The sequence below is a fragment of the Colius striatus genome, chromosome 26 (assembly GCF_028858725.1).
Source record: "Colius striatus isolate bColStr4 chromosome 26, bColStr4.1.hap1, whole genome shotgun sequence".
NCBI lineage: Eukaryota > Metazoa > Chordata > Aves > Coliiformes > Coliidae > Colius > Colius striatus.
Genome location: NC_084784.1, coordinates 606,662 through 620,259, shown reverse-complemented (window position 1 = coordinate 620,259; position 13,598 = coordinate 606,662).

Genomic DNA, 13,598 nt, shown 5'->3' with positions numbered 1-13,598 from the left:
GGAGCCTATCCTGCAGAGACACAGGGGCCGTTACCACACACCTACCTGGCTCCTGTGCTGACCACGTGGAAATGAGCTCTCATGACAGGGCACAAGCCAATGCTTTCCCTTCTCAGCACAGCCTGCAATACAAAGACAGCGTTAGCAGAAAGCACAACACCACAAGCAGAAAGCACAACAAACCAACACAACACTGATGCTGCCCAGGAAGCAGAGAGCACACCATGTGCCAAACACAGCCAGTGGAAACTCTGTTGTAGTGTACCACTCTCCAGCAGCCTACTTCTGCTTGGAGGAGCTGTCTGCCTGTTTCTGGACGCACTGTGGGACAGACTGGAGGCAGACATGTGCAGAAAAAGGGATTTAAAACCTCGCAGCAAGTCCTTGCCTCTTCTGAAAACACCCTCAGTGTTATCAAAGGACCCTGGCCATTCCCCTCTGCTTTACATGCAAGCAAGAAGCAGAGACATGACTGAAGCAGTCTGAGCCAGTGACCAACCTGTGCCCAAGCCCAGTGTCCAAACAGGACTGAAATGCCACAGAAATGTTGAACACCACAAAGGTTGGGAACTCCAGCACAGGCAGAGCTGCTGGAAAACATCCCTCAGTCTGGCAAAGAAAAGCCTCAGGAAGATCTGTCCTACTTTGGTTTAGTACAAGAACACTCAGCACAAACTGGGATGGATCCAGAATCATTATATTGGGTGAGACAAAGAAATCTGTCCTGCTGGGAAGATCATGAGTGACTGGGAAAAACACATCAGGCAAATGTAAGCACGTCCCACCCGAAACAAGGACAAGAGTCTCCCAAGGACACTACCAAACACCCAGAAGAAGCCCCAGTAGTAGCAGATGGGATTCAAAGGCAGTCCTAGAGAGTAAATCCTTCTGGAATAAGCAAGTCGGGCTCATAAACCTCTAGGGCAAAGAAAGAATGAGTCTGGCAGAAGGATCCAGAACAGACAGGAGAGTTGGTTCTGTCTTATCCAAAGGAAACCGGAAACCAAACGATTTTCTCTTCCTTTTTCCCGAATCTCATCTTTCACTCTGTTCAGAGAAAGAACACAAGCGCTTTCTTCTTGCTAATATCAGGAATCTGGAAGGTCATTAACCCTTTACACACTGCCCTTTGGGGATGGTTTCTACCAGCTCTAAGGGACACACTTTCTGGAATGTTCTGCCATGAACAGAGTGATTAACTGAGCTGAGTCGAGCGCCTCGGGTGCCTGAGGACAGCCAGGCAGTGAAGCAGCCGGGCCTGCAGGAGAGCAGAACTCAGTGAGACTGTTACTGTTCTACTTCCATGAACAAAAGGAAAGTCACACAACAGAATGACATCCCAGGGGGAAAAAACATCAGCATTTGGATCCCCCCTAAGAAATGTCACAGACTCCTTTTCCTTAGACTCTATGTTTTCTTAGACAAGGTTGGTCCTACCCTTGAGGACACTGGATGGTGAGATCCTTTCCAAAAGAGGGGAGAACCACCATGGGGACAGCTCAAAAATGCTTTCCCATCCCTCAGGCTCCAGCTGGGACAGCTCCCCAGCAGGACAGTGGCCCCCTGGCTGCCTGCCACCACCTTGGGGCTGTCATTTCCACAGCAGCCTCTGGGATTGTGTTGAGCAGCTGCTGTTGGCACAGCTCAGGTGCCTGTGCTGGCATTTGCCTGCCCTGACAATACTTCTTGCCTTGTGGTTCCTTTTGCTTAGAGCTAGCTGCTCTTCAGCACCTTGTGCTTTTGTTTCCTGGGCAGCCAGATGTGCAAGGCTTGCCCTCAGTGCCAAGGGCTCAAGTAGGGCCTGTATCTCAGAGGGTGCTTTAGACAGCAACAGCACGGGTGTCCTTCCCTCCAGCCAGAAAGGCAAAGTGTAGCTTTGGCTGCTCCTCCCATCAGCCTCCTGCTGTCCTGCATGCACAGGGAACTCGCAACCCCTGACATGTCCTGTTGCTGCAGCCTGCTTTGTCAGTGGAACACGGCAGGTTTGGGCTGCACGTGTTCTGCCATGAGCACAAACACGGCCCTGACACAACTCCAAACAGTCCCTCCGTGTGATCCCCAACGTGGCTCTGCACAGAACCGGCCCCTCGGCGTCAGTGCAGGGGGGAGTTGGGAATGCAAGCTGGGAAATGGCTCAGCAAAGCAAACACGACAGCACAGCCACACTGCATCTGAAGTTTCTAAACACAAAGGGTGTAAATCTGCATCCCTTGTTCAGGCAAACCTCCAACTGCTTCTCTGTTATCAGAATAGGTCCCCAGTAGGAGATCTGCTCTAGAGTGCCTGTTCTTGTCCCTGTGACAGCACCCAGAGACATTTCTTATTGGTACCAATTAGAAACCAGTTAAAGACTTTCCTTTGGGATGGCTGCAGTAAAGCTAAAACTTTATCACCAAAGAATTTCTTCCTAGCACATCTCCTCAGAGTGTGACCAGTGCTGTCAAACAGACACAGGCACCATGTTATTCCAGTTTCAGGTCATCGTGGAAATCCAGCAGGTTACTGCTTGAAATATGCCAAGATATTTGGAAGGAAAAAGAAAAGCAAGAAGCACCTCTCTATCAACTCCAGCACTCACAGGTCAGAGCAGAGTGTTTCTTCCACTGACACCTTCCCTTTCCACACCTTCAGGCAGTTTCCTGCCTGAGGCAAAGCACCTCCTCCCTTCTCCAGTCAACTGGAAGGCGTATTTCAAACAGGCATGTGCCAAAGCCACACTGTAATCAACTGTAACAAAGCCCAGCAGCTCAGGCTGCAAAAGGATACTTGCCATGATCTCCTGGGAGTGCCACTGGGGCACAGTGTCTCAGTGAAATACACATTTCTTGGCTTCCCCAAACAGAAGCAGCAGCTACAGAAATGGAAACCACTGCCTAGCTGTGACTCCACGGCCGTACAGGAGGTGCAAAGGATGCCAGGCTAGAAGGTCATTGAAGCAGTCAAATCATCAGTTCTGGCTTTGTCTCCTCTGCCCTGAGCCACCAAGGGAGAGAATGTTTCAAATAGGCCTGTCATGCTGTTTGGCATCACACCCCCACAACGCTTAAAAGACACAAGGAAGGAGCAACATACTCAGAAAAACACCTTCTCTTCCCTTCTCTGCCCAGAATGGCTCTGCTGTGGCTCTTTGGCACTTCAGCAGAGGAAGGCAGGAGGGTACAGAAAAAAGAAACAGAGGTTCCAGCGGTCAGTGAGAACACTGTGAATCCCATGCACCAAGTTCACGTGCTGTGCTGGCTCTGTTGTACCTGCGCCAGACTCAAACAACGTGTCTCGGCATAGATGGGATTGACAGAGAAAAACATTCCTGTCAGCTACAGACACGCTTCCATCTCTCTGTACAGGACTCTTGTCTGGTCAAAGTACAACCTTCTACCATTGCAGCAAGTGGCACACTTATGCTTTTTCGTTCATACTCTTCATAACAATCTGAGACTCAAAGAGGCAACAATGCACTCACCCAATTCCTTGGGTGTATCATTCCCCTGCTCTGTCCTCACTGCCCACTCCAGTGGCAACAGTTGAACACACACACAAATCTAGGGGGAGAACAGTTGGGTAAGAAATGTGCAGTATACTCTGTACCAACTGGGACCCTGACCCACGAAAAGGTCAAACTGTTCCCATCAGCTTCAGCAGATCTGCTCCATGGCTTGTCTTTTTTGGGAGCTGGGTGGAGGATGGGAGTTGCTGCTCTACACATCTCTCTCCTACACTCACTGCTCTTGAGCAGGCTGATGGGCTCTTTGAGACACGAGAAGCAAAAGAGGGATGAACAATGAGCTCAGTCTGGCTGTGCTTTGCCAGGGGTTCTCACACATCTGCAGAAAAGCCATTGCAGAACATGGCATCACAATTTCTTTTGACCAGGCCAGACCATTTCCAAAGGACTCACTGGAATAGAAAGAGCAAAACTGCAACAAACCCAAAAGCCTCACACAGCCTCGTGTGGCAAGAGCAACTGACTGCAATCCCACTTAGAGGGGGTGCACCCTAAACCAGACCTGCCATAGCACAGGTTGTTGTCATACAAATAGGTATGGAGGGGAATTGGACTGGGCTGGAACTATGAGCTCATTTCACAGATACCAAAGCACTGCTGTTGCACAGGAAAGGTCCCCGAGAAGAGGTGGATTTGAACCAGTAGGCCTTGACATACAGGTCACCCTCAAACTACTGATGTCTTGAGCTTTACAGCCTGAAGAAGGGGAACCAAGAGCAAGCAGGTGGCTTGCTGAGGACAACAGACCACGTTACAAAGATTACAAGCACATCTTGAGGACAATAGCTGGTAATGCATCTGTGACACCTCTGTCTCTAAGCGGAAAAGAAAGTATTTTAAATCACTAGGGGAAGCTCTCCAGAAACTAATGTCCACCATGGGTCAAATTCCTGCTCCTGAAGCCCTGCATTTAATTCTAATGGTTTACACACACTGACTAAACACCCAGTAGCAGGAAAAAGGAAAGAAAATAGCATCCCCGTTCTAAATATACCTTCATACAATAAGCTGAGCCAAGACACCCCAGAGGATTTAGATGCACTAGACAGAAAACAGCACAGGAGGTTCAACAGTTTGGGACAGCACTTGAAAAGAAATGAATCTGCACATGGAGCTCGTGAGAGATTTGCCTCCAACTGAAATGCCCACAGAACACTGAACAGCAAGAGAAAATGTATCACTCTAGTTAATGGAAAAGAGCTGGACAGCACACCCAACAGTATCCTCCCTTTTAGATCTTGTTTCCAAGCTGACAGTAGACACAAGGAAAACTGCCAGTGCACTTATTCTGAAGCCACAGAGACTGCAGTGCCACCAGCACAAAAGGGCTTTTCACAGCTGTCCTTGCCTAAGGGCTGAACACACTACTGAAAATCTCCCTCTTGCTTGCCAAGCTGTAAAGCTGCACCCAAGAGGCTTCAGATGAGCTCAGGTGACTTCTGGTTTATGACAGTCTAGGTGGGATATTGGCTTACAATGGCATCTGTGGTCTTCCTGCAGGACAGAAGGCGATGTAGCACGAAAGAAACTGCAACTTGGGCTCCTACAGCCAAGCAGCTGCTGTTTCCAACAATTTCATCATATTTACAATGTATTAAATGCCTGCAGAGCTCAAATGATTCAGTTCAGTACACAAATGGAGTCAGACAAGTGTTAGAGTTACTGGCTGCAACCAGTAATGCAGCAAAGAACTGAAATGGATGCCAGCAACTTTGACAGCACCAGTGCGACATATCTGGGAGTTAGAAAGACAGCACAGATGTGTTTCTGTCTGCACACAGCTCTTTTTCTGTAGAATTCTGCAATGCTTTACAGCTGGGAGATTCATGGTGTCCATGATCCTGCCTTTTTTCCACTGTACCATCACAGAAAAGGGATTCGCTCATCTTCCTGCCCTGAAGTTATACTTACCCTACACAAAAAGGAGCAGAAAAGGCTTTCTCAGGTGAAGGGAAACAGCTGGAAAGCTGATAAATGCTATTTTGGCTCCAGACATGACAAATATTCCCAAAGAGATTTCAGAACTCCCCAGACGGTGACGCTGTACATCACAGTCTGGGAATGGCTGGGACACACAGAAGCGTGCAAGTGGCAGGTTTCCTTCCAAAATGTCTGGAATGGACTTGTTCTGAAGAGCTGCAAAGCACACACACATCTGATGGCATAAGATGCACCTCCCCAAAGGGCCTGGTCTCACTTCTACCAAGTTCCTGTCTTTACTTAGACAGCAGAAATTGAGGAAACTTCATGGTGTTTTCAGCTTCTCTTCACTCTTAGGGTTTGAAAGGCTGCAGGGAACACACCGTGGCTGCAGGAACAAATCAATAACTAATAACCCAAATTCCAGACAAAGCTTTTAGAACTAGAAAGCAATTAGTGCAATGTGCCTCTCCCTCCACTTCCCTGGTCTTGGTTGGTCACACACATGTACCCACTGCTTAAGGAGTGGCTTCCACCATTGGAAAGAGCTCTTATGACTAAACCTCCATAACCTGAATAATCAGTCACTCAGTGGCTTCCTCTGGAAAATAACTCTCTGTTGCACACTGCTGTAACACATAACCAAGTACAGAACCTAGCAGCAGGCACCATATAAGCATTTGAACCATAACATAATGCAACCCACTAGCACAGATGTCTAGTTACTATCTGCATGCTGTGTCACCTACTGAAATGTACAGCACCACACACCCTGTCCTGCTCTGGGTACAAAAAAGGACAATCCTGGCAACTTCCAAAATTCAGCAGCTGGTACAACTTCAGGTATCAGTGCTGCTTGAAAAGAAACTTTCTTCAAGTACCTATAATGCAGTTTGAAACTCTGGATGATTGGTTGCCCATCTAAAACAGAAATGTACCACTGAAAGGGCTCTTCTTCTGAAATCTCCTCTGGGGAGCATGTTCCATTGCACAGTCTCACACAGCTACAACACAGCCTTGTCAGGATGAGTTAGCTTTGATACTAATTCTGGGCAGCTCCCCAAATCAACAGAGCCCTCCCATCTGCAAATGATACTTTGATTCATGCCATGACACTTCCCATTGCCTGCCTATGATGCACCAAACTACTCAATTTCACTCTTCATAAGGTCAACATGACCTTGTCTATTGTACATCTACCTGCTGTCTCCCAAACCAAGCTGTTCTTTTGGTGGGCTACTTCCTTTTGGGATGCTTGGTGTGAATTATTGTTTGGAGGAAACCCCAGGATTACTGAGTTTGTTCAAAATGACACCCAAAGACAGCAAAGGAAGCCTTTGGAAATCAGCCTTCCACATCACTGAGGCCTTTGATCAAAAGCTGCCTCATTCACAAACTGGCAGACACAAATTTGATCAGCTTTTAATTTGTCTCTTTGAAAAGAATCCCCTGAAATGCATCTAAATCTGGATTTCAGGCTATTCACACATCCTATCAGTTGAGTGCTGATGCATCCACTGATGCATTCTGGTTTAGACACAGGGAATTTTTTCCTTTGAAAGCACAATTACCCTACTTCTGGGTTCTTCAAAAGGGCCATGTTCTTCCAAATGAGGCCAGCAGAGTGCTTGGGGCAGTTCTGAATGACAGAGCTCCTCACTTAGTCTCTACTTAATGCTCACAGCACAGATCAGGGAGAAGTTCAGTTGGGAATTTCAAACTATGGCCTTGTAACCTTAGTTCTCCCCCATCTGTTGTCATTAACACAGCCATGAGCAGAAACTCTGCAATTATCTCCTTCTTTCCACCTCCTCCAACTAGTTCTGTTCCACAGCAGCTTTTAGGAACCCACAGGCCAGTTGGGCAAGCGCAGATCAGAGTCCACATGCAGGTGGTTCAGGCAGGAGCCTGCTCTGCAGAAATGCTCAGCGAGCACAGGCGGCAGCAGCGGCTCCCAGGCTGCTGCCTTTCAGACCACCTCCATCCATCAGCATTTCCTGAGACACAGAAAAAGGTGACATCTCACTGGCATCCCCTCAGCTTTGCCAAGAGACAGACACAGAGCAATGGCCAATTCCCACAGCACCTCAACACCCTTTGCTGGGTTTGGCAAAATTCGGCTTACTCCTGTGGGCCCTGAAACTTCACGAGCTCCCTGAGGCAGCTGCGTGCTCTTGACCTCACCAGCACTGACCCCACCAGGCAAAGGCCAGCTGACAGGAGACAAAGATTTGCTGCTCTAGAGAAATCTGGATTTCTAAAGCATTTTCTCATCCACCATACCTTTCACACAGCTGCCAGCTTCAGTTTTCCCTCTGGTCAGAGGGTAAAACATTGGATAAAACATTTCTGATTTCCTTCCATTCTAAAGTGGCTTCAAGGGCAAAGACTCAGATTTCTGTCTGAACGCTTCAACCATTTCCTCTACATTTGAAAGCTTAGACCCTTTCTTGGGAGACTTTGCAGACTCGGGCACCGAGGCTTTCAGACACGTTTCAGATGGGGATCCCCACTTGTCTGCCTCTGATCTGCTTTCAGGACAACAAACTTACCAGGAATGCTACAGAGCCAATTGATTGATTGGATTCACACAGATGATTCCCTGGCCTAAAGATCAGAAAAAGGAACCAAGTCAGTACTAAAGGTTTACTCATCACCCTGCCAAAGCTCTGCTGTGCATTTGTGCAGCCTGAAGAAACCACTCCAAAAGTTCAGGACTCACCACGCTCCTCCTGCAATCCTGCCAAATGCATGTGTTAGCTCAGATCCTTCACGTGCCTGTTCCAATATACAAGTTACCCTGTCAACAAATTAAATCCAAGGTGTTGTTCTCCTAAGGACCACAAAGTCTGCACCCATCTGCAGCATCAATTCCCTCTTGGCAGGATCAAATTGGCCAGTCCAGACTTCTACAGAACAAGCCCATTCTTGCTTCTCTCAATTATCTCTGAGAGCAGCATTCCCAAAGGCAGTAGCAAACATTCCTTTCTGCTAAAGGGTGCAAAACCAAGGCTGCTGCTGACTTGGAGCTGCATGTCATGAAGGTGTTGAGCTACATCTTTGCCAGGCCAGGAGTGTTTCACCACCAGGGCACTCTCAGGGGAACCACAGGTTTGCAGAGAAATGGAGAGAGAGGCAATCACAAAAGGACACACACCAACTGTAACCCAAAAAATACTTCAGACAGGGACTCAGTCATGGGGTTTGGAAGGCAAATGATTTGCAGTAATTCTCCACACCGTGCTCTATATTTACACCTTCATAGTTTGGACTTGGCCCTGCAGACAAATTACCAGCCTGGCTAAGAGCACCAGCTCTACTGTGCCTCACCACTACTACCTTGTCAGGCCTGGATGTTGGCTCATACACACAGGAACTAGACTGACCCCAAAACCACAACCTGGGCCCTGCAGCACCGATGATCCAAGTGAGTTCAGGTGGTAGCACACTTCTGAGCCCTGCTCCTTTCTCCAAGACTACACATCCCAGTCAGAGACAAACTCAAACAGACTGTGCAAGCATCCCAAGAACTCCATCCTCTGAATACACCAGGCACTTTGACTTGGTAGAATCTTACCTTCTTGTTTTAATTGTGGAAACTCCCCTCTCCTTTACTGAGCCATAAAAAAGAGCCGGAATGGCTGCTACAGTGAGTAGGAGCTACTGATTTGTTGTGAAGTTGAAAATATAATTATATATGATAATATACGACCGGGCAGAAGTGCACTTCATCAAGCAGCTCAGCAGTGGGTTCCAGCTGCACCTCAGGGCAGCAGTCAGCACAGGTTTAACTGGAAATGTCTGATGAAATCCCAACAGCTGCCTCTGCAAGGTCACATCAATCCCAGAGATACAACAACAACAACCACCAGCCAACACTACCCTGTGTTTTTCACTCCTGAAGGACATCAGGTTGGCACAACAGCCAGGGTCCCTACCTGGGTGTGTGAACTTGCCCCGCCGCGGCTGCCAAAGCAGCGGCACAGCCAGGACGGCGAGCTCCCGGCTGGGCTGTGCCTGCGAAACCTCTGGCCCAGCACCTGTGGGGAGAAGGGAAATGGAGTGAAAGCCCTGCCAGAGTGAGCAGCACCACACACTGTCAGACTGAGATGCTGGGGCGGCTGCGGGGGCTCTGGCAGCTGGGGCACCCGGGGCCTGTGCCCGGGGCCTTGTCTCCATCTCCTGCCCCTCCCCAGCTCTCGGGTCACCAAGGGGCTGCCCCAGCCAGGCCCAGCTCCAGCCTGGAGCTCCCATCACAAGCCCCGGGTGGGCAGCAGGCAGGAGACACCCCCAGAGCTGCCCAAGGGCCTGGCTGGCCCCAGCCCTCACCTCAGCCAGGCCACAGCTGCAGCACAGCCTGTGCCTCACAGCACCGACATGGCTGTGGGCAGCTGAGGGGGCAGCGACAGCTCCCAGAGCGCCCAGCAATGAACAGGGACGGCTGGCAGCCCCTGCCCAGGGCTACAGCTCCCACATGGCCCAGGAGCCAACATGGCTGGCCGGTAGCCAGTGCCCCAGGCCTACAGCTCCCACGTGCCCCGGGGCCTCCTTCCTGCTGCCTGACCCTGCAGGGACACCAGCCCCTGGCCAGGCCCCCCTGACCCTGCAGCCCCATGGCCGCCTCCCCGGGGCTGCACAGGCCCAGCCCCAGGAGGAGACAAAGGAGGAGGAGGAAAATACGGGGGAGGAGCAGGGCACAGGGACAGAGCAGGAAAGGGATGGAGCTGAAGGAGACAGCGAGTGCAGGAGGAAAAAGAGCAACAAGCAGCAGCAGAGAGGGACAGAGAGAGGATTGGAAGGGCAGAAAGGAGAACATGGGATACACAGACACAGGCAGGGAGTGGGACAGGGGGACAGAGAGACAGAAAAGGCACCAGGAGAGTGGAGTGACAGAGAAATGGGACAGGGATTAGCACAGAAGGGAATAGGGAAGGAAAGAGAAAGGGAGGGGAGGGGAGGGGAGGGGAGGGGAGGGGAGGGGAGGGGAGGGGAGGGGAGGGGAGGGGAGGGGAGGGGAGGGGAGGCAAAGCAAAGCATCCATAGAGAGCAAAGAACAGAGGGCTGTGGATCAGCAGAAGGAGGCGCAGGAGGGTGGAACAGTGATGGCCTGAGAGAGTCAGAGGAAGAGCCCTTTCAAGGGGGTGAGGAGCAGGGTGGAGGCCTGGAGAGAAGAGACAAGTTCCAGCCAGCTGAGCAAGAGAGACGGGCAGGAAAGTGGGGACAGGCTGTGGGGGAGAGAGGGAAAATAAGGCCAGGAAACACAACATGGTGATAGAAAAAGGCAAAGGGCAGGGAGCAGGAGAGGAGAAAGGAAAAATAGCAACAGAATGTAGGACAGACAGGGAGGGGTTAGAAAATACAGATAAGGAGTCCTACAGAGGAAGAGAAAGAAAAAACAGTGATGGGCTGAAGACAGAGAGGGAGGAAGTAACAGATGAGGGCAGGGAGCCAGACGAGCTCATGGAGAGAGACCAAAACTAGCAATTATGGACAAGTGCCCTCATTCCCTGAGCACTGCCCAGGAGCTGCATTAGCAGGAGCCTCCAGAAGTGTGGTGCCTGCAGCAGGCCTGTCCTGGGCCCAGCCCTGCACCCTGAGAGTGTTGCCGACCAGCACCTTGTCCAGTGGCCAGCCCTGGGGAAGGGAAATCACCCAGCTGTTTCTTTGGGTTTTTTTGTGATGGTTTTGCTTTCAAAAAGCAACTGTGTGTGCTCTAAATAGCACCTGCAAGGAAAAGGGAAGCAGGCTTCCCAGGTGGGACACCTTTCATGCCTGAACCAGGTACCAGAGTTCAGAGATTACATGGAATCATAGAATAAAATCACAGAATGGTGGGGTTGGAAGGGGCCTTTAGAGATCATCCAGTCCAACCCCCTGCAGAAGCAGCTCCCACCTAGATCAGGTCACACAGGAACGTGTCCAAGGGGGTCTTGAAGCCCTCCAAGGATGGAGCCTCCACACCCTCCCTGGGCAGCCTGGGCCAGGGCTCCCTCACCTCTCAGTAAGAGTTTTTTCTTTTGTTTAAATGGAACTTTTTGTGTTGTAGCTTCATCCCATCACCCCTTGTCCTGTTGCTAGCTACAACAGAGAAAAGGGATGTCCCAACCCCCTGACACCCATCCTTTAGATAACTGTAAATGTTAATAAGGTCTCCCCTCAGTCTCTTCTCCAGACTGAACAGCCCCAGGTCCTGCAGCCTTTCCTCATGAGGAAGATGCTCCAGTTCCCTGATCATCTTGGTGTCCCTGTACTGGCCTCTCTACAGAAGTTCCCTGGAGCTGAGGAGCCCAGAACTGGACACAGGACTTCAGAGCAGAGGGGGAGCAGAACCTCCTTTGACCTGCTGCCCACACTCTGCTTGATGCCCCCAGGCTGCCATTGGCTTCTTGCCCACGAGGGCACGTTGCTGACTCATGTTCAATTTATTACCAGCCAGCACTCCCAGGTCTATCTCTGCAGAGTATTTAGCTGAAGCAGTGAGAGGCATTTAGGTGCCACTTGAGGCTCCTGCTGAGCTTAATTAAGTTCTAAGGCACCGTGTCTCCCTGCTTTGCCTTTGGAGAACCAGTGTACACCAGAGGAAAGTGCTGCTGACGCTCTGCACCTTTACCTAAAAAAGGCGATTATTTTGAGATTTCCCACGAAAGATGAGAGGGATTTTCCCATTCTTCACCTTCTGGTGAAGAATGCAGCAACCTTGTTCCACTGTGAAGAGGAAGATTGAGACCTTGTGAATTTCAGAAGGGGAGAGATTTGCTTGAATGAGGCCTGTACCAAGAGCAAGCTGGTGGGAGAAGACAGAAGTGAGGAAAGAGCCGAGTTAGAAAGCGCTCTAAGAGAGACTTGACAGAATCTTACTTCCTTGCTTTAATTGTGGTAACTCACCTCTACTTTGCTGAGGCATAAACAAGAGCCAGAATGGCTGCTACAGTGAGTAGAAGCTACTAATTTGTTGTAGAAGTTGGAAATGTTATAACAGATGATAATACATGATTTGGCAGAAGTACACTTCATCAGATTGGGAGAATCTGATTGGGAAATGATCTCTTGATGTTCCTTTCTTGAATTGATGTTCCTTTCTAGTCCGTCTTCCTCCTCCCTGTAACTCCTCTCTTCCTGGATGGTGGCTGCTGAGCTGCCTGTGTGATGTACCATCTGCTCTTGAGCAGCTGTCCCTCAGCAACAATTCCTGTTGCATCCCACTCTTCTCTGAGTTGACTCCTGCCTTTCCATCTTGTCTTGGTTTCAGGGATCTCCATCCAACCCTTATCTCTCTTTCTTCAGCCCCACAACTCCAGCTGTTTCTTCTCAGATGCCTTTGAGATGTCCACTCCCCAGGTCAAGTTGAGCCTCCCTCTTGCAGAGGTTTTGGGCCCTGGGATTTCTCCCAGTTGTTTTGAATGGAGGTGAGCTGGCTGCTGGAACACAAGGGGTACCTCTCCCACTTTATGTTGTCCTTCCTGCTCTGCAAGGGCCCTGATGTCCCTTCACAAGGGCATTCTTTCATGCTACTGTAAAGCACAGTGGTTGCCAAAACTGCTGCCTTTCCCCCCGTTTTCCTGCAGGCTGTATTGTTCTCAGCTGTGGTACACAGAGCTCCGGGCTGGCTCCTTGTCTGAGCCTTCTAAGCAGTCATCCAGGTTTTAACTGGCTTGGGCACAGATACAGTGCCTTCAGCAGAAGTGGCAGTCATTTCCCCACGGGCCTGGTGAGGCTCGTCCTTTCCCAGGGTGGTCTCCAGTCGTGGCTGGTTTGGAGGGAGTTTCCCATGGCCTCCTGGCAAGTGCTGTGCCGGAAAGCATGTCTGCTCCCTTTGCTCCCTCCCGAGGAAGCTGTTAGGGCTTGGCAGGTGAAGCCTGGGAAGTTGAAGTCTTGGGAGTTGGTTCTTGGAGAGGGAACTTCGGCAGCAGTAGGGATTTGCTGCCTGGCATTCTTGGGAACAAATTCAGCTCCAAGGATGAAAACTCAGCATTGAATGGAAACTCCTGAAGGCTGGTGCTTTTTAACTGGGCAGTCGCAGATGCCCAAACCACAGGTGATGATTCTCGCTTTGCTTGGAAGCCAACCTTAGCAAGTCCTGGGTGCTTATTTCTTTGGTGTTTTCTTTGGTGTTCTTTGGTCAGGAAATGGGACAGCAGATGAACATAGGTCTGCTGCAGGATGCTGGGGTCTGCTC